Source organism: Anomaloglossus baeobatrachus, chromosome 1, assembly GCF_048569485.1.
Source record: "Anomaloglossus baeobatrachus isolate aAnoBae1 chromosome 1, aAnoBae1.hap1, whole genome shotgun sequence".
NCBI classification, from domain to species: Eukaryota; Metazoa; Chordata; class Amphibia; order Anura; family Aromobatidae; genus Anomaloglossus; species Anomaloglossus baeobatrachus.
The window spans coordinates 489075262-489094239 of record NC_134353.1 but is presented as its reverse complement, the minus strand read 5'-3'; the positions used below and the strand labels follow the sequence as shown (position 1 = coordinate 489094239).

General features: G+C 45.8%; 1 protein-coding gene across 1 annotated transcript in view; it reads right to left on the bottom strand.

Annotated features, from left to right (window-relative positions):
* The window catches only part of ABHD8 (abhydrolase domain containing 8), a 39498-nt gene extending 36398 nt beyond the window's left edge, over window positions 1-3100 (bottom strand). The window contains exon 1 of the mRNA XM_075338464.1: window positions 2761-3100. The gene's annotated coding sequence lies outside the window, so the exon portion shown is untranslated. The remainder of the gene's footprint in view (window positions 1-2760) is intronic.
* Window positions 3101-18978: the final 15878 nt, after the last annotated feature.

Below are 18978 nucleotides of genomic sequence, written 5' to 3'. Positions count from 1 at the left end.
CTATCATATCTGAAGGCAGCTTATCCCCATAGAAAAGAAATGATCAGATATGTTTTCCCAGAATATCTGCCCTCAGGGTTCAGTGGTAACACTATAGAGTAGATGAGTTCCATCGAAATAGGTTGGCTTGACCAATAATATCTGATGGGTATGGACACCTTTACCTTTCTTTGTATTCCCCTTTAGACAGTGACTTTTTTTGTTTAAATAGTCATTTTCAGATGATACACTACCATAAATCTCTTTATCATTAAATTAATTTCCAAATGTACATGCTATACAGTAAAGAGAACCTGTCAAGTGCAATATGCACTCAGTCAGAACCACGAGCAGTTCTGGGTTGATATTGCTAATCTCTGCCTAACCATCGCTGTATACACTAGCATAGATAAAGGGATCTTTAGAAAAAGTATTTCTAAAGATCCTTTATAATATGCTAATGAGTGCAGGGACTAGTCGTAAGGGCGTTACTTCCCCCTGACTTGTCTCCCTCTTAGCATGTTTGTACGCCCACAGGGGTGTACTAACATGCTATTCAATGCAGCATTACCAGCAGTGGCGCATGTACCTGTGTTCGCGCTTCTGGTATGAAGTGCAGTATGAAGATGGGTGTACACATCCCGGCTTCAGAGAGGTCTACAGGGCATGACCGGAAAAGGTGGGCATTCAGAAGCGCGGTCACAGCGAACACAGGTACGCACAGCACCGTTGGTGACACTGCATTGAATAGCATGTTAGTACACCACTGTGGGCGTACAAACATGCTAAGAGGGAGGCTAGTCAGTGGATATAACGCCCTTGGGACTAGTCCCCCTGCTCATTAGCATAAGATAAAAGATCTTTATAAATACTTTTTCTAAAGATCCCTTTATCTATGCTAGTGTATACAGGGACAGGTAGGCAGGGATTAGCAATATGTACCCAGAACTGCTCGTGGCTCTGGGTTCATATTGGACCTGACAGGTTCCGTTTAAAATCCATCTCAATATAGGAGTAAACGCATGTCTCTTAAAGGATATGTACAGGAGTGGGCTTTGGCTAAAAAGGCTAGATATAACCAAAATAATGCCCATTGTTATGCTTGCCTTTTTGTAAGCAGACGGCATGGTTGATTTACAAAAACCCTTGTCATTTGTGATGCCAGGGAGTGGGCCGTGCTGGATGTGATGATTCACCTACAAACAAATCAGTGCTCCCAGACATAGCGCTGACCTACTTATCCAAAAAGAGGTTATGCAGTAAAACGGAGGGGTGTACATATTACATAACATGTCTCAATATCTATTTTTCTCAACTGTACCCATCTTATTCACATCTAATATCCATCTTATCTACCTCTCATCCATATCTATCACAAAACTTGTAGTCAGTACTGTTATATAGCATCCAGAAGTGACTAATCTGAGTGAAGTCCATGTCTTTGATCCAATGTTTGGCCAGAAGATACATCACACGCTGCCCAAGGTGTGCTGTGGGTATTCTGAATACTTCAAGAGTCAAGACATCTTCATGGAGAATATAGTCAAGTTTAAGAGATACTACTCATGCCTGATGCAAAATATTCCTAATTTCCATCTGATTATGTAAGCTTCCTACAATGCCACTCCTTGTTATACCACCACAACACAAGCTTTGCACTAACCAGTACACGCTTCACCTCCATCTATATACCCAAAATAAGTCAGACTGCCCAGTATCCCACTGCAATCAACATTTTTTACATTGTTACAGTGTATTCTTCATTTGCACTTGGTTACGCCATTATTGCCTTCTGACTTGATAACTTGACCTTACCAATGATCTGTAACATGAATGCATATGTCTTGTCATTTATTGCACCCTGATCTAGATATAGGATTGCACCACAGCATTACAGTGCAATTTTCAGTCTTTCCTTCCCAGCTTACTATTTCTATTCTGAGCTGAAAACACCCTGCCCACATTTTTCAATGCAGGTATCCAGTTGCTTATATTTTCTTTGCAAGGGTATATTAGTGCTGTGTCCTTGCTAGACATGCTTACTCATATGAGACCAACTCTATGTCTCTGGTGTATTTGTATGTTGCCTGCAGAGTCGTGGCATATTGTTGTCTTCTCGTTAATGCTCCACTTTAGTGCTTGCATATTAAATGACTGTGCAGTCTGTTTACTCTGTATATGATGCAATGTATTGGAGCTTTATATGCTTTCTTATACATTAATATACACAATGTTCTGGACGATCTACAAAACTAAATATTAATTCAGCCATTTGCTAACATAATAACACCTTTATGATGGTAAAATCTGCTGCGTATATCTCCCTATTTTTCCTCTCCCCAGATAAGTAGGTCAGAGCTGAGCATGTTTGTGTATATCAATCATCAATAGCACTCACCAATATATACATGTGCGACCAAATCGTCTGATAAGCTAAAGTTTATTACCCGGAAAGTTTAAACCCCCCCTTTAAATAAATGGAATATCATTGGACGAGCAGAATCTCTGGGTTTTTATGGATTTAGTCCCTTCTGCATAATCTATTACCAAATTAATTGAGACGTTACCAATACTAAAAATTAACTCAGCTCATAATATTGTACAAATAGTAACAGCAGTAACCATTCTTCCAGGCCGGTATAATAACATCAGGACTAAGACGTATCTGTTACCGCTAACCGGTAACGGAAGACTGTTAACAATGGCCAGCTAAATAATAGCAATATTCTTGTGCTGTCAGATCGGTCAGAGGCTAATAGAGACATGATTGGGATTGCTTACCTCATTTATTGTCACGATTTTTGGTGCTTCTGAATTGGATTTGTTTGCAGACAAGGATCAGGATGAACGATGGATAAAGAGAGAAAATCCTGCAGCGCCAATCTGCTCCTGAGGCTAATTCTCTTATCCTGCACCCAATGCCTTGTCTACAGCCACATTGTGGCCTGCTCAGCTGAATGCAGCAGCCTGGATACTTGCTTGTTGTTCCCCATCTAAGCTTTCCTACACCCCCTAAAGATGTAAACCTTCTCCTAGTCCTTACATGCTGTTGCCATACAGAATCTCCCTGTATCCCTCCTTAGAGGTGTGCGCACAGCCCAGCACAGGGGATGAGGCTCCTATCAGAAAGCATTGCAGACAGGAGACATCATCCAATGGAATAAGGAAAGGAGAGTAACTTAGTAACAGTGCTGCGTCCTGTCACTACAATGGGATGTGACAGTTAACCCCTCCACAGCCGCAGCAGGACAGTCTCACCGTAAAATGACCTATAATTAACATCTATTCCGGATACATGGATTAGAGCGCAATGTCTCCTGGAAATTATTCTTATGATTGTATAAAAGGCATCATATTATTTATATATGTCCATATTGTTTATGATTATTGTGCTTGTGCCTATTATGTATACCCCCTTTTCACATGTAAAGCCCCATGGAATAAATGGCGCTATAATAATAATAAATAATATAATTACTAATGATCCAGGTGGGAAGCACGACTCACGTATATGAATATAAATCATGATACTGTATCATAATAATATTTATATAACACTATGAAATCCACAGTGCTTTACATACATTGGTGACTCTGTGCCCATCACAATCTAAAGTCCCTATCTGTATGTTTTTCGAGAGTGGAAAGAAACTGGAGAGCCTGGAGGAAAGCTATGCAAATACAGGGAGAACATACAAACTCCTTGCAGATGTTGTCCTTGGTGGGATTTGAACCCAGGACCCCAATGCTGCAAGACTGCAGTGCTAACCACTGAGCCACGTGCCACCGTTATGTATGGATAAGTAATTGCTGCCTCTGCCAACCCCATCTAAATAAGTGCTGCCTGCAATATGAGCCCATGTAATCAATGACCAATTGTCCGATTCATTGGCCAATAGAAATAAACTATTATATGATGTTGCTAAAACGAAAAAAAAAAAATGAAAAACACCAAAGGCCAGTGTTCACACCATGTCCTAAAATAGCATCGGTGGAGATAAACCACCTGATATACGAAATAAAGCCCAAAAAGTAAGCCTAGCTAGGCAAAAGTGAGATAAGGGACAGGCAGCAAAAGAAAAAAATATACAGCATTATCATGAATAATTCATGTACAGCACAAAGCTCAGATATGCTGCTCTACATGTATACAGAGGGTACAGAAAGTATTCAGACCCCATTTTTCACTCTTTGTTTCATTGCAGCCATTTGGTAAATTCAAAAAAGTTTATTTTTTTCTCAGTAATGTACTCTGCACCCCATCTGGACAGAAAAAAAACAGAAATGTAAAAATGTTTGCAAATTTATTAAACAAGAAAAACTGAAATATCACATGGTCATAAGTATTCAGCCCCTTTGCTCAGTATTGAGTAGAAGCAGCCTTTTCAGCTAGTACAGCCATGAGTCTTCTTGGGAATGATGCAACAAGTTTTTCACACCTGGATTTGGGTATCCTCTGCCATTCTTCCTTGCAGATCCTCTCCAGATCCATCAGGTTTGATGTGAATGTTGGTGGGCAGCCATTTTCAGGTCTCTCCAGAGATGCTCAATTGGGTTTAGGTCAGGGCTCTGGCTGGGCCAGTCAAGAATGGTCACAGAGTTGTTCTGAAGCCACTCCTTTGTTATTTTAGCTGTGTGCTTAGGGTCATTGTCTTTTGAGGTTTTCTTCCAGGATATCTCTGTACTTGGCCACATTCATCTTTCCTTCAATTGCAACCAGTCGTCCTGGCCCTGCAGCTGAAAAACAACCCATAACATGATGCTGCCACCACCATGTTTCACTGTTGGGATTGTATTGGGCAGGTGATGAGCAGTGCCTGATTTCTCCACACATACCGCTTAGAATTATCACCAAAAAGTTCTATCTTCATCTTATCAGACCAGTGAATCTTATTTCTCATAGTCTGGGAGTCCTTTATGTGTTTATTTGCAAACTCATGTCTTGCACTGAGAAGAGGCTTTTGTTGGAAAGAAACGACTGGTGGAGGATTGCAGTAATAGTTGACTTTGTGGAACTTTCCTCTATTTCCCTACTGCATTTCTGGACCTCAGCCAGGCTCTTCCATGATTGCTCAGTTTGACTAGACAGCCAGAGCTAGGAAGAGTTCTGGTGGTTCCAAACTTCTTCAACTTAAGGCTTATGGTGGCCACTGTGCTCTCAGGAGCCTTGAGTACTGCAGAAATTCTTTTGTAACCTTGGCCAGATCTGTGCCTTGCCACAATTCTGTCTCTGAGCTCCATGGGAAGTTCCTTTGAGCTCATGATTCTCATTTGGTCTGACATACACTTTGAGGTGTTAGGTTTTATATAGACAGTTGTGTGCCTTTCCAAATCAAGTCCTATCAGTTTAATGAAACACAGCTGGACTCCAATGAAGGAGTAGAATGATCTCAAGGAGGATCACAAGTAAATGAACAGCATATGACTTAAATATGAGTGTCTGAGTAAAGGGTCTGAATACTTATGACAATGTGATTTTTCAGTTTTCTTCTTCAATAAATTTGCAAAAATTTCTGCATTTCTGAGGGTTTTTTTCTGTCAAGATGTGGTGCAGCGTGTAGAATAATGAGAAAAAAAATTAACTTTTTTGAATTTACCAAATGGCTGCAATGAAACAAAGAGTGAAAAATTTAAAGGGGTCTGAATACTTTCCGTATCTGCTGTATATTTGAACACACGTATCACCTTGTGCATAGAAAGCAGTGCACACCCTCCTGAAGATGTCTGAAAACAGTAAACACTCTCCTGAAGATACCTGAAAACAGTGCTCACTCTTCTGAAGATGTCAGAAAACAGTGCTCACTCCCCTGAAGATGTCTGAAAACAGTGCAGTCTCCTGATGATGTCTGAAAACAGTGCTCACTCTCCTGACAACGTCTGAAAACAGTGCATGCTTTCCTGACGACGTCTGAAAACAGTATTTATAGCTATGAAAGAAAGTCCAGTTAGTGCTAAAGAAGCTCACCATTTCTTTAGTTGGTTATACATATGTCCCGGGCGGAAGGGTTGGGAACGCCGCTCGCCTGGGGATCGCTGGCGCTCGGGTCCGGTGCTTCTGCTCCTCGGTGGCTCGAGCACAGGGCCGGACCCGGGGGGGGCTCGAGCAGCGCCTCCTCGCCCACGAGTGAAAAAGGGGGAGGTTTGTGGTGGGATGTCGGTTGTGACGCCACCCACGGGTTGTGGTGATGATGGGCACCACCGCTGCTGGTGACGGGGTTTCCCGGGAGCGATGGCGGAGAGCAGCTGAGGTGTTGGCCCCTCCATGGGTAGGGTCTGTTGGTCCCGGGGCCCCGGTTGGGGATTGGGGAGGAGGTATAGGTGCAGGTGCCGAGGCGGGGAGGTAGCGTGGGCACGGGTGCAATGTTGCGATGCAGCGCGGTGCCGGATGGCGCTGTTGTACTCACTCAGACACAGAAGGACAGAGTCTCTCATAAACCAAACGGCTGGATGGACGGGGCCCACAGCCGGCTGCGGTGCTCTCACTCTCCCCGGATGGGTTGATGGTGGCTGTCGTTTCCTGCACCTATGTATGTGTATTTGACTCCTATGGCTTCCCACGGGTAGTCCGCTCCCCGGCGTGTATGTGTCGGGAGAGCCCGTTTAGCCAGCAGGTGCTGGCCCTTGGATCTCTGGCCCTTAGCCGTGGCTCTTATCCGGACGGGTTGGGCTGTTGCCTTCTGACGGGACTTGGTTGGGAATGAACCCCTGAGGTCCAGACCGCAATCAGAGAATTTGACCTTTTCGGCGGCTCCTAGCCTAGTTGGGATCTGAGTACCCTGCCTTGGTGCTTGGCTTCAATCTGCTCCCCGGTTCGGTACCGGCGGGCCACCGCCCGACCCCGGTCCTACGGTTCTGCTGACCTCCACCAACTCCTGCAGACGGCCACCACCATCTGCCGACCTTGCTGATCGTGCCTGGGCTCCGACCCAGACACCAACAATTTTTACTCCTCTAACTTCCACTGTCTACCACAAACTCTCTACTGTCTTTTCCCGCCTCCAGGCCTGTGAACTCCTCGGTGGGTGGGGTCAACCGCCTGGCTCCGCCCCACCACTAACCAGGGGAGGGTGTGTGTGTATGTGGTGTTATACTGTGACCCCTGGGGGTCCAGGGCGTAACACATACACATGAGATAGTTAGCTATATGTAAGTGTGGCACCCCTGAGGCTTCAGTTGCCACAGAGTATTGCACTCAATTTTGAGTGTAATGCTAAACCCGGATCCTGAGGAGGTCAGTCCTGGTTTCACCACTTACACACTCAAATACACACCAGGTTGCCCCTGTCCCTACTGGTGACTGGGCTAGGGTCGGGTAATAAAGGGATTGCCTACAGAGTGGCATTTACAGGATGCCCTCATACAGGGGCCCCAGTCCCACTAGCTTAGGACCTGGAAGGAGCAGCCAGCAGGGGGAGTCAGGAGCCAACACAACAGTTAGAGTGTTCTCCAGCAGGAGAGGAGAGGAGCAGATGTGTTTTACGGGTGCTCCGGTGGGAAGGAGGAGAAGTTCACACAGTTGCCGTGGGAGATGGCATCTGCTCCCCTCGGAACCGGCACCACACAGAGCGGCAGGACCCTAGGGAAGATCATACTCCACGTTGGTTTTCCAGAATCTGTCTGGATGGGAAAAGTTTCAAGCTAACTTGGCCACACAGCGCTCTAGAGCACAGTGCCAGATGGCATCCGGGGCCTTGGATAATGCCAGACCTCACAGCGGAACCGCGGCACTTGCATATAGGGACAAGAGTTCTACTCACGAAAACCTGGGTTCCCAAGTAGTTTCAAGCCAGGGGATCTACTGCATAGGCACTACAAGGAGGGATCCCACCGAACACCACACCGGACTGATCCCTAACAGGATTCGGGTTCGATGGAGCCCATCACAGCAAGTGACTGGTATTACCCAGGTGAGCGGCACAGCACAAAAAGTGAGTAAACAACCTGGAACCACAATCTCTGTCTCTTCATTACAGACACCTTCGCTCAGCACTTCAGTGCCCGCCATTACTATTCCCCCTCGTCATCCTCGCTGGGGTCCACTCCACCTGTGGGGAGTGATACCATCCATAGCTGCTACCACCATCCGCTCCGAAGGACAGCGACAGCAGCGTCGGCCGATTCCTTGGCCGCATACTACAGGTGGTGTCACGACATTCACCTCACTACTACCCCCATCATCTCTTCCCCACGATTTTCTGTACGCTAGGCCGCCCGTGACAGCCACAGTCGACAGCCCAACGACGAGTAGGTTAACCGCCGGCCCCGTGGAGAGCTGCATAAGCTTTCTTTACTCCTCTACAAATATGCATATTCACATGGACCAAGGATAAACAAAGACAGAAAGAGGAAGCACCACCCAAACACCTCCAAAAGCTTCTTGTGGGAGAACAGAGGAACCCAACATGCCTGATTTTTCTTACTCCAAGAATCTGGGGACAGTCCGACTGCTCCTTATTATTATACTGTATTTGCATGTGAACTCATCTATATTAATTCACAGAGAAAATAGGATAGACAGTAGAGTTATCCAAAAATATATATAGCAATAGAGAAATTATTCCTTTAAAAGTAGTAAATATTTATTAGATAAACTACTTAAAAACACTTAAATAACACCACAAAACCATACATTTAAAAAGGGTAAAAAAAGAGGGTCCCCTCAAAAAAATTGTAGGATAAGGAGGGGAGATGGCTCCTACAGTATCCATGTGAGACCCTAATATTTACTAGCCGGTACCTGAGCCACGGAGGTTGGCACCTTAAAATTGCCCCAGCTCAACATCTTCTCTGTGATTTCCAGCAAAATCACACCTCTAAAATAATCGTGGAACAGCAAGTTGCAGATACGGTACACAGAGATTTTTTGTTGTGCAACTTTTGTAGTAATTGCCTTTGCATTATACGTCATTGCATAACCCTAGGATTACTGCAATCAGACCTTAAAGGTGTTGTCCAGGCTTAATTATAAAGTCTGCAATTACTCTGTGTGACTACAAACTGGTAAAGATGAGCGGACTAGTTGAAGTTTGGGTTTGGCGGATTCAGCTTACTTTAGATAAAGTTCAGTTCTGGACACAGACATGACCTGAACACCATTAGAAGTCAGTGATAGAGAAGTCTGGCTCTCTGCCCACATACAGCTTGTCATAAACAGAGCACTTCTGGAGGAGGGAGGGTTTTTTTTCTTTTTTTTGTACACACTACATGTGATCACGCTGTTGTTACCCCCAGTACGAACCTTTAAACACCTAAAGTGGCTCGCTCTGGGCTGAACACCGAGGGTTTCCAAGCACAGCAATGCTCACACAAGTGGTTTGCATACGTAAAGCACCCAAACTCTGAACTCGAACACTGATTTTTTTGTAAAACCCAAGTTTGGTAACTGAACTTTGCTGTTCAGGCTCATTCATCTCTATAGACTGGTGAATCTTCAAAGCATGCAGTGTGTTTCTCTGCCATCCACATCCAAGGAGTGTAGCTACAATGCCATGGGTTGTAAACGTTTTGATTATGTTGCTTACCATGCACAAAGGAATAGCAAGATTTCTCGAGATGGACTAGTAACCTTTAGATTGTTGATATTTTTCAACAATTTTGGTTCTCAACTCCTCAGACAGTTCTCTTCTCTCTCTGTTCACAATGCATAGTGTGGCACACACAGACACACAATTCTAAGATTGAGTCAACCTCTCCCCAGTTTATATGGTTTCAGGTGTGATTTTCATATTGCCCAAACCTGTTACTTGCCACAGGTGAGTTTTAATGAGCATCACATTCTTGAAACAAAGTTCTTCACCAATAATTTTGGAAAGGTGCCAACACATACTGTATATCTGGCCAATTTTGGAGGGGGTTTTTGTGAAATGATGTCCAATTTGTCCTTTTTTGTTGTTGTTGCCATACACACAAAGAAAATAATTGTGTATGACAAACTATGTGGAATTGCAATATTTTCGTTTCTGGGACAATTCAATGGTGCTAACACTTTTAGTCATTACTGTATTGTCACAGAGTACTGGGAAATGGGAATAAAATTCCAAGTGAGGTGAAATTGCAAAAAGTTAAATTCCGCAACAGTTTTTGGAAAAAATTAATCTGACAATATGATTCCCAAGGTCAGTACAAGTGTGCAGATGCCAAATGTATATAGCTGCTTAATTTATGTGGGAAAAAAAATCAGAAATTTGTGAGAATTTTTTTTTGCTTTTGTCACTATTTTCCAAGACCGGTAACTTTCTCATTTTTTTGGGATATAGAGCTGTGTGGGATATAAGGCTTATTTTTTGCATCCTAAGCTGACATTTTTTTACTAATACCATTTTGGGGTATTTTATTGCATTTTATTACAACGTTGCTGCAACCAAAAAAACATAATTCTGTCATTTTCATTTTTATTCTCGTTACGCCATTTACCGATCAGATTAATTTATTTGATATTTTGCTACATTGGACACATCTGTTTTATGTTTAATCAGGCAATAGGGTTGTGATTTGAACTTTTGTGTTTTTTTATACTTTTATTTTTACTTCTCACTGTCTAAAATTGTCCCCGTGCGGGACTTGGTTGCAATCATCTGATCGCCTGTGCTAAACAGAGCAGTACATCAGCACTACTTTGTATAGCAGCAATTGTGGTCTCTTCTGAATGCCGGTTCACAACCATCTGTCAACACAATCCATTGGCACCCCATGATCACGTGACGGATGCGCCAGTGGGCGGATTAGTGACGCGTTTCCTGTCAGCGCATGTTAAATGTCGCAGATAGTAATTGACAGCGGCATTTAACCTGTAACAACCGCAGGTAGATCTCGGATACACTCGCGGCTGTTAGAGACACTTGATGGCTGATTAAATTAGGCATCAACTGGGGGAAAGATGTGACCTCAGCGTGTAAGCCTGCATCAAAGGCAGGGACATGGCCAATGACTTAACCCCTGAACGACTGTGGGCAGTAATATTACGTCCACAGTGGTCATATTCTGATTTGTAGAGCTGATATGTGTGCCTTGCAGGCACGAGTGGATCCGCGTTCCACCCATGCCTGTTACTCCTTAAATGGCGCTGTCAAAATTTGAAAGAGCCAATTAAATCCTCAGCACGGTAAATCTGTACTCATCGGGCTCCATCGCAATTACATGATCACTGTGAGCCGATGGTTGTGATGGTAGCACAGTGTCATGTGATGATGACTCCTGTAGCTCACATGACTCACTTCCTCTTTCACCCAGCCGGCTGTTGCCAGTGACAAGAGGTGAGTGTTTCTGCTGATCTCAGCTGTGTAGCTGTGATCAAAAGAAAAGCATGCGCCATCAGACTGCTTAGCCTTATAGTCTTCTAGGGGGACTAGTAAAATAAAAAAAAAGTTAAAAAAAAAGTTTTAAAAAATGTAAAAAAAAATACAAAACTTAAAAGTTCAAATCGCCTCCCTTTCACCCCATTGAAAATTAAAAGGTTAAAAAATTAAAACATATATACACATATATATTTGATATCGCCGCATTCAGAAATATAAAATCAATTCATCTAATCAGTAAACGGTGTAGCGGCAAAAGAATCGAAATGCTAAAATTACATTTTTTGATAGCAACAAATTTTGCGCAAAATGCAACAAAAGGCGATCAAAACTTAGCATCTGTGCAAAAATTGTACCATTAAAAATATCACCTTCAATATTCCTCAGAGAGGCATTGTTTCTGGCTAGGAAATTAATAGCTCTGACGTGGATGGGAGATTCGAATCCAACTGTGTGGTCCTGTGTTAAACTAGTCAATGCAACCATAGTCTATGAGCGGGTGGTATATTATAATAGGGGGTGCCCGGGAAAATTTAACAAAATCTGGGGTTTGTGGAATTCTTCTCCAGACACACTTGAGGGAGATTATGCGGATAATGGTGGTTCCCGTTAGATGTTGGGATGTGAAACACTGTCCAACAGTATATTGAGGTATAATAATGCAACGTGGCTGTTGTTGTTCTTTCTTTCTTCCTTTTTCTCTTCCTCTTTCTATCTTGTTTTCAAAATATGGTCATGCTGATAGTTACAGCTGTTCTTATGCTCAATATAAAATTAGATATATGTGCAAATGATAAGAAGTATGGGTAATAACATTGTTCTATCTTAAGTGCTAAAGATATTATGGACTTTATATGACTGTTCATTGTTATATTCAAATATTACTATCTATGTACTGAGCTATCTTTATATGGCAAATGTCAGTTGTACCATGTTTGAAATTGTTAATAAAACGAAGTTAAAGAAAAAAAAATCCCCTTAAGACACAAAAAATAAGCCATTACTGAGCCCCATATACTGAAAAATGAGAATGCTACGGGTTGCATAAAATGGCGCAAAACTTGTGACACTTTTTTTGGACAAACTTCTGATTTTTTTAACCCCTTAGATAAATATAAACTTATACATGTTTGGTGTCTACGAACTCATACCGACCTGAGGAATTACACCGACACATCAGTTTTACCATATAGTGAACACTGTGAATAAAATATCTCAAAAACAATCATACAATAACACTTTTTTTTACACTATATGGTAATACTTATGGTTTCATTTAAACGTACTGCTCGTCCCACAAAAAACAAACCCTCATATGGCAATATTGATGGAAAAATAAAAAAGTTATGGCTCTCAGAAGAAGGGGAGGAGAAAAAAAACGGAAAATAGGCCAGGGGTGAAGGAGTTAAATATACGTTATCAGACGTGAAAGGGTTAAAGCGGTTGTCCGGGATTACAAAAACATAACCACACCTGTCTACAGATTGTGCGTGATAAGCTATAATAGGAGACACAACGTTTACATGGGTGATGCTGATTTTGGAAGAAATCAGCCTTGTTTTTCTCATCCTGGATAACCCCATTTACTATAAAGCATAGTAGTTTAAATCCCACAACCAAAAAACCCCCAAAACATTTAACCAGTACATTTCATGTGTCCACTAGAGTGAGGATACAGGTAATTGGCGCTTCTGTGGAAGTGAAGGTGCAGATAAGAAGTTTTACCAATGTCTTTGTGGTATAATCTTGGGGTCTAAGTATTATGCCATGAAGACCATGGTAGTAATATTTATTTGTACCTTCACTATCATGACACAGGAGTGCCAATTACCTATATTGCCACCCTAATTATCTACTGTCGGGATCCCCTTGGAGGAATTCTCCTACAGCACACCAGATTGGCTGCACCTAATAGATTCATTACCTGTGGTTTTGGAGTTGTATTCATTTAATCTATAATTTTCTGTACAATGTCTGATATACTGTCACTTCTTTCTAGAACAAAACTGCGAGCTTAATATAGTGTGACGATTCACAAGACACAAAGCAGATGATTGAGCAGGGGAATCAATTAGCAGGTTTCTTTGACTACAGTAAGGGGTACTTTGCACGCTACGAATCGCAAGCCGATGCTGCGATGTTGAGCGCGATAGTCCCCGCCCCCGTCGCAGCTGCGATATCTTGTGATAGCTGCCGTAGCGAACATTATCGCTACGGCAGCTTCACATGCACTTACCTGCCCTGCGACGTCGCTCTGGCCGGGGACCCGCCTCCTTACTAAGGGGGCGGGTCGTGCGGCGTCACAGCGACGTCACATGGCAGGCAGCCAATAGATGCAGAGGGGTGGAGATGAATGGGACGCAAACATCCCGCCCATCTTCTTCCTTCCGCATTGCAGCCGGGACGCAGGTAAGGTGATGTTCCTCGCTCCTACGGCTTCACACACAGCGATGTGTGCTGCCTGCTGGAACGAGGAACAACATCGTATCGTCGCTGTTGCGAAATTATGGAAATGTCGGACCCTACACCGATCATACGATAACGACGCTTTTGCATTCGTTAATCGTATGTAAAAGGATTCACATACTGCGATGTCGACAGCGATGCCGGATGTGCGTCACTTTCGATTTGACCCCACCGACATCGCACCTGCGATGCCGCAATGTGCAAAGTACCCCTAAGAGTTTCTTTCTGAAGGCTACATCCTAAAGTATTTAATTTACCATCTAGAATTCCCCAAATCTAGACTTCTACTTAATGTCAGATAATAAGAAATAATAAAAGATTTCTGTAATCTAAAATAGACACTATAAGTAGAGAATCACATACCTGAACTGAAGTAGAAAGAATATAAGCAGAATGTCTACTGCTCTATACTGGAAACGGAATGGGAAAAGAAAGTTATTCTCCCTCCTCTTTATTAACATCAGTGATCCTTATAGTTGTGGAGATTAATCACTGTGTTCTGATTGCAAGGTGCACAAGGAACACTGTGTTGATATGACACACGTTTATTACATCACGTGAAGAAAAGTGATCATTATTTATGATTAGGTCTGGCAAATATTTTAAGGAATGTTACCAACTACTGTAAATAAATAAGAGTTTGTTATATCCCTAAATATTAAGGTCATTGTGTAGTCCTATGTGATTATTGCGAGCGGGGGACAGACCACTGCAGGGGGGCTGCTCGGAACGCTCGGATCCGGGCGGTTGCTGTGGCTCGAGTGGCAGCCGGACCCGGGCTCGTGCACCCGTCCGTCGCCCACAAGTCAAAAAGGGGGTTATTTACAGGGGAGAGTTTGTCATTGACGCCACCTGTGGGTTGCGGTGATTGTTGGTGACACCGCCACTGCCTTGGTATGGGGTGCCCGGGGCTGATGGAGCATGGCAGAAGGATGGTATCCCCTCCACGGGTAGGAGAGGTGTTGTCCCGGAGCCCAGGTGTCAGTGAGATAGGGTCATGAGGCGCAGTCCGTGGGGATGGACCGGATGACACCGGTGTACTCACTATTTGGAATAAAGTCACACAGAGTCCAGATAGTAAACCAACGGCCGGTAGCTGGTAGTCTCCGGAGGGGTGTGCTCGGGTCCCGCACACCGGTGGACAGAACAGGGGCCCTTCCTCCTGCACTTTTGTGTTGTTGTCTTGTGTGTTGACTAGTCCGCATGAAACGGGGAAAGTCCACTCCCGGTGACTTTTCTGTGGGAGCTGTGGCCAACGAGATCTCACCCTTGGGATTTTAACAGGCACTTGCAGATGCCCTATCCCCCGCGTTGGGCTTCCTTCTCACTCTATCTGGGCTGTTAGTGGGACAAGACTTGGAATCTTGTCCCCTGCTGGTTAATTGGAAAGGTCCTTGCAGCTGTCCTCGCCCTAGGGTCCAGGTACCCCGACTGTGCACGGCCTCCGGACCGGATTCCCGCTGTCGGCACCGGCGGGCTACAACCCTGCCCCGGTCCACTTAAGGTATCCCGTGAGCTGATCTCCGTCATCTGTGGCCCTTCGTAGCCGGGTCGGGGCTGACGTCATCTGCGGTGCGGCAAGGCTCGGGGCCGGGACGGACATCGACGGCGGTGCAGCCTGGCTCAGGGCCGGGTCAGATGTCATCAGCAGTGCTGGAGTGGTGGTGAAGGTAAGGCCCGAGGAACCAGTGTTGGGTCCTCCCCCGCAGACACCTCGGCGGGTTCCGCTGCCACGGGAAGGGGCAACGGGTCGGTCGGGGCGTTGGCCGCAGGCACGGGTGATGAGGGAGGCGGTGTGGCGGATAAGTGTAGTGAATACGCTTTCCAGTTTGGGGTTCCCTCTTGTGGTCAGTGCTGGCAGTGCAGTTGATTTGTGGAATGAAAGTCTCACACCTGCAGAGGACTGGCAATCAGGGTCAGATTGGGACTATATAACTAAGTAGTTTTCTCTTGTTTCTTGTCGGTGCTCAATGGTCTTCTGTGTGTTAAGGACATTCTGTAACCAGCTCTGCTCACAACCAGAACTCCTCTCAGATAAGTGGTCTTTATACTTCTACTGTTTGTTTTCCACTTTCTTGTTGTTTTTTTCTGCTTTAATACTAATGCTTTATTCCTATTTTGTCTGTGTAGAGTTCTTGGTGGAATGGGATCATTCCCTGCTGGGAGTGTCTGTATACTTAGCTCCATGATTCTCCAAGGTATTGTGTTTGTCATGCTTGGTATTAATTCAGTCCCCCATCTGTATTACAGTCCCTGACAGAAGTTCTGTCGCTTATCAATGTTATGTAAATAAAAGCTTATAACCTGAGGCAGGAACCTCTCCTCTGTTCCCTGCCGGCACTTTCTCTGTGACACACGTGCGCGCTCTGATGTGGTCAGTAGAACTGCGCGGCGTGTGTCATTTCAAAAGTTCCCGCCAGGCAGGAGGAGAAGCGGCACAGCGGGGGCCTTCACGGAGAGAAGCAGCGGCAGGGGCCCCTCGGAGAACAGCATCGGCGCAGCCAGGGCCCATACAAGAGAAGGAGCAGCTCAGCGGGGGGCCTGTACAGAGGTACCTGAGGACGGGGACAATAATAAGAGAGAGGTAAGTAGTGACTAATAAGCTGAAGAGGGGACAATGGAGGAGGGGGGGACTGGTGACTAATACTGGGGGTGTAGTGGTGTAGTTTTACAGCTGCAGTATATGGTGTTGTGTATATAGTGGTGTAGTATATAGTGGTGTAGTATATGGGGGTGTTGTATATAGTGGTGTAGTAAATGGGGGTGTAGTGATGTAGTATATTACGGGTGTAGTACATGAGGGGTGTAGTATATTACAGGTGTATTATATGGGGCTGTAGTATATTACAGGTGTAGTATATGAGGATATAGTAATGTAGTATATTACAGGTGTATATAGGGTGTGTGACTGTGACCGGGGTTATCTATGACGGCCGGTATGTCTCGCCCAGGTTGTGCTCACTCCATGATAGAAAGTGAATCCACTATAGGGTTAATGCTGTTTCCCTACAGACTGAAGGAAGGGTTAAATAGAATCAGGAACGAGGGCAGGTGTGCCGGGTGTGAGGGAGTGATCACAACTCCCTGAGTCTCTGCTGGAGAGACATGTATATTGCTGTGGATTTTGTGTTTGGACATTAAACACCGTGTGCTGTGAACCTTGATGCCTGGATCCCGTGTCTTCTGCTGCGCAGCCGACCGCGCTACCTCACATATGGTGGAGAATCGGCGGGCATGACAGCCGGTGAGGTGTAGCATCCATCCCTGGTGACCCAGCTGCGCATGTCCTGGATTCGAGCGGCTATACTACAGCCCAAACCCGGCGACGCCATGGAGGACATACTAAAGCATTTGGCTCAGGCTAATGCACAGCAGCAACAGACCAATGCACACCTGCTCCAATCCTTGCAAGTGCAGGAAAAAAAAAACTCCAAGAACAGTTGGATCAGGCCAATGCACGTCAGCAGCAATCCTTGCAAGTGCAGGTCAAAATGCACCAAGAACAGATGGAGCAGGCCAATGCACGTCAGCAGCAATCCTTGCAAGTGCAGGACAAAAGGCACCAAGAACAGATGGAGCAGGCCAATGCACGTCAGCAGCAAGCCTTACAATTGCAGGAAAAAAGGCACCAAGAACAGATGGTTCTCCTGGCCAAGTCGATCCGTGCCGGACCGGCAGCAACAACCCCGGGACCGGGTGACGACGGCAGCGTCCGGAAAGCGGTGAGACAAGCGTTGCAAAAGATGACCCCGGGTGATGATGTGGAAGCGTTCCTGGCGATGTTTGAGCGGGTGGCCGAGCGGGAAAAGCTGCCGACCCCGCAGTGGGCTGAGGTATTGTCGCCCTATCTGACGGGGGAACCCCAAAAAGCGTACCTGGACCTCGGTACCGAGGACGCCATTGACTATGTGACCCTGAAAGCCGAAATACTGGCTCGGTTGGGGGTGAATACCTATGTACGGGCTCAGCGGGTAAATCAGTGGTTCTATGAGGAAGCCAAACCCGTACGCTCCCAGGCCTATGACTTATTACATCTTGTAAAAAAATGGTTGCAGCCTGACACTCTGAGCCCGGCGCAAATGGTGGAAAGGGTAGTAGTGGATCGTTTTGTGCGCACTTTACCCGTCACCGTTCAACGGTGGGTAGGACAGGGTGACCCGAGTACCCTGGACCAATTAGTGTCCCTGGTAGAGCGGCATGTGGCTACGCAGGACTTGATACGGGACACTGAGACTTTGCGTACCGCCCGTCGGTCCGGCCCCTCCAAGCCTAGGGCCAAGGACCCACCGCCGACACCGGTACAGGAGTCCGCTACCATCCTGGCTGAGGCCGCGCCCGCCGTTCCTGAGGTCCGGAAGGCCATGTACCCTAAACGACAACTTGTCAAGGGGGTTTCCTTCCCTATTAGATGTTGGCGGTGCCAGCGGGTGGGACATATGGAAGCCCAGTGTCCCCTGACCACGGAGCCCATGGATTGTGGGGTTACCCGGCGGGGTTCAATGTATGCTCAGGTGGTGTGTACCGCTGACCTGGTCTCCCCAGAGACAGAGCCCCACTTGTGCCAAATACAGGTGAATGGATGTCCGGTTACAGGATTGTTGGATTCCGGAAGCTTAGTGACCCTTGTGCGATCCACCTTGAGAGCTAAAGTAAAGGCCACAGGACGCACCGTGGGGGTGGTTTGCATACATGGGGACTGCCGCGACTATCCCACGGGGATTGTCACCATCACAGCACCTTGCGGTCAGGTGCAACATGAGGTGGGACTTCTTAACACTCTTCCTTATGACGTGATCCTAGGAAGGGATCTGCCCTATTTTTGGACTTTATGGAGGGGACCCCCTAAGTCCCCTCAGATATTGGTCGGTCCGGGACCTGAGCCCTACAATCCTGAATCCGGGACACCTGCCGTAGGGGTCACCATGATAGGGACAGAGTGTGAACCCGATAGGTCGCCCCTAGAGGTATTGGCAGGAGAGGCTGAGACGGTCGAGCCCATCCCGGAGTTGGAGGCGTCCCCGGATACGTTTGGGACAGCCCAACTCCAGGACCCTACGTTAATACATGCCCGGAGTCGGGTGACAGTAGTTGACGGGGTGGCACAGCTGCCCGGTGCCCAGGTAAGGTACCCCCATTTCGCTCTTAAGCAGGATTTACTCTACCGGGTAGATGAAATACGGGGCGTAGGGGTAGAACAGTTGGTGGTGCCCCAGCCGCATCGCCGGCGGGTCCTCGACTT